The sequence below is a fragment of the Camelus dromedarius genome, chromosome 12, assembly GCF_036321535.1.
Source record: "Camelus dromedarius isolate mCamDro1 chromosome 12, mCamDro1.pat, whole genome shotgun sequence".
Lineage (NCBI taxonomy): Eukaryota > Metazoa > Chordata > Mammalia > Artiodactyla > Camelidae > Camelus > Camelus dromedarius.
Genome location: NC_087447.1, coordinates 24,977,572 through 24,980,607, shown reverse-complemented (window position 1 = coordinate 24,980,607; position 3,036 = coordinate 24,977,572). Strand labels below are relative to the sequence as shown.

The 3,036-nt window shown below is 37.3% G+C and overlaps 1 non-coding gene across 1 annotated transcript; it reads left to right on the top strand.

Moving 5' to 3' along the window:
* The first annotated feature begins 932 nt into the window (after positions 1-932).
* On the top strand, positions 933-1,036 carry LOC116155536 (U6 spliceosomal RNA). Its single transcript, XR_004139422.1, has one exon. It is a non-coding gene; the product is annotated as a U6 spliceosomal RNA (small nuclear RNA).
* Positions 1,037-3,036: the final 2,000 nt, after the last annotated feature.

The following is a 3,036-nucleotide window of genomic DNA, read 5'->3' as shown; positions in this document are numbered from 1 at the left end:
TCAGAGAGCAGCTGTCTTTAAGAGAAGCAAGAGAATTCAAAACACTAGCAACAAGCCTAACAGAAAACCTGGCTTCAGAATGAGATTTTTTAATTAGCCTTGTTTACATAGACTCTTTATCAATGACTTAAAAACTGTTAATGGGCCGATCAGTAGAAGGTCTTTTCAATGCCAGTCCTTCATTGAGTTTATTATAAGATAATGTTATTTGACTACGGTAGAAGTCAGGAAGTTAAGGTTTTTCACAGCCAATACTAATGCAAATGCATTAACATTATCACAGGAGTTTGCAAGCAATTCACTGTCAAAAAGATTAAAAGCATTGCAAAGTAAAAATTTGCCTTTTTTAAGTATACCCAAAAGTTAAAAAAAAATCATAAAATAATACACCCCTACTGCTTATGAGAAAACACACTCCCATCCAAATGAGAAAGATGAGAGGTCATCACTAACTGGAGGCTGCGCACCACTGTTAATGTTCTCAGGCTGCTTATCACAAAATACCACAGATTAGATGGCTTAAACAATGGAAACTTATTTTCTTACAGTTCTGGAGGCTGGAAGTCCCAGATCAAGGTCCAGCAGAGTCAGCTGCCAGCGAGGGCTGTCTTCCTATCTTGCAGATGGCTGTCTTCTCACTGTGTCCTCAAGTAGCAGTGAGAGCAGGCTTCGTCGTGCCTTATAAAGGCACTAATCCCAACATGAGTGTCCCTCACTTATGACCTCATTTAACCCTAATTACATCTCAAAGGCTCCATCTACAAATACTACCACGTTGAGAGTAGATTATTAGCTCACTAGGGCAACAGAATTGGGCCTGGAATATAGGCTGATCCAGGACCCATTTAACAGAGCTAAAAATTGATGACCTAGGCCTCCACCTTAGGAAATTAGAAAAAGAAGAGCAAATCAAAACCAAAGTAAACAGAAGAGTGCTCGCTTCAGCAGCACATGTAATAAAAGTGGAATGCTACAGAGATTAGCATGCCCCCTGTGCAAGTATGACATGCAACCTTGTGAAGTGTTCCATATTTTTACTAACTACCATATATAAAATAGATAAACAACAAGTTTATACTGTATAGCACAGGAAACTATATTCAATATCTTATAGTAACCTATAATGAAAAAGAATCTGAAAAGGAATATATATGTATATGCATGACTGAAACATGCCGTACACCAGAAATTGACACAACATTGTAAACTGACTATTAAAAAGAAAGAATGGATCCTGTCCCTCCTTGATCACGCTCAGGTGTTAAGCTTCACTAATTTCCAGCTGATTGCGCTCTTGTTTTTAACAATTTATCCTGGGCATAAATTGCCCTACAAACTACTCTAATCGAGGCTCATTTGAAGGAATAGTACTGAGGTCAGTGTTGAATGTTTGTTCAGATTCCATGAGGGCTCCCCCTTGCTGTCTTAATTCGGATTTTCGTCTGAAAACTAGTCAGCCTACAGTTTAGCTTGTATCTTGAATCTCCTTCCAGTTGTTTTTCACCATAACCTGTACTGTCCTTGTGAATTCTCTTAGACTTGGTCTTCTCCATGCTCTGCTGCAAATCAAGTCACTTCCTTTGGAAAGAGATGAGTAGTTATCTTTTTTATATGACCTGCTTCTACTGCCAGACAAAATTTCTGAGCCAGGGCTCTGAAGCTAGGTGGAACATGATGGCAAGCTTCTCTCTAAATAACATCACTTAAGAGCTGAGTGCTCATGGTAGTGGAGCAGCTGAGTGGGGAGCAGCTGAGCTCTTGGCTTGTCTCTCCTGACATGGAACCAATGCTTGATGAGCCAGGGCAAGGATGATTAGGGTCCCAGTATTCTCAGCATGTCACACCCAAGATAGAGCCTCCATTCCATCAGTGGGAGCTAGGAAGAAGAAGGGAGTCCCCACCTCTCAACCATACCCTACCAGGACTTAGCCTCAAAAGAGGGAGTTGGGGGCAGAATGAGAAATGCTGATTTTCTGTTCCACCTAGAACGAAAGTCCTCCCACTGGGAGCTGGGGTACTAGGGAACCCTGCAGCAGTCTGGAGTACAGTCTCTTCCTTGCTGAGTTGAGAAGAAGAAGGAGGGAGTGGTCTGGACTCAATACCACAGACTCTTGCTTTTCTTACTCAGTTTTCATACATTTTCTTGAATAGATGTTGCTATATTTGCTATTTGTGCTTAGGACCTCCAGCTGTTAAAATTTTTAAGTGAAAGTTTTTATGCAAAACTACAATGGTCCATATTTGATATGTGTATGAGTCTTTGTATCATGTTTGCATTTGATAAAAATAATGATTAAATATATTTATAATAACATGTAAAAATATAAACTATATACATGTTATATATATATAATTTTCAGTCAAACATTCTTTTTTTAAAAATTCTTATTTCTTATTGAAGTGTAGTTGATTTACAATGTTAGTTTCATGTGTACAGCAAAGCAATTCATATACATATTTTTTTTCAGATTCTTTTCCAATACAACTCATTACAAGAAATTGAATATAGTTCCCTGTGCTATACAGTAGGTCCTTGTGCTTATCTACTTTATTTTATTTATTGAAGTACAGTCAATTACAATGTGTCAATTTCTTGTGTACAGCACCATGTCCCAGTCATGCATATATATACATACATTCGTTTTCACATTCTTTTTCACTAAAGGTTATTACAAGATAATGAACATAGTTCCCTATACTATACAGAAGAAACTTTTTTTAAAATATATTTTTATTTATAGTGGCTAAAATTTGTAAATCTCAAACTCCCAAATTTATCCTTTCCCACCCCCTTTCCCTGGTAACCATAAGATTGTTTACTATGTCTGCGAATATGTTTCTGTTTTGTAGGTGAGTTCATAGTGTCCTTTTTTTTATATATATTCCACATATAAGTGATACCTATGGTATTTTTCTTTCTCTTTCTGGCTTACTTCACTTAGAATGACAATCTCTAGGTATATCCATGTTGCTGCAAATGGCATTATTTTATTCTTTTTTATGGCTGAGTAGTGTTCCATTGTATAAATATACCAC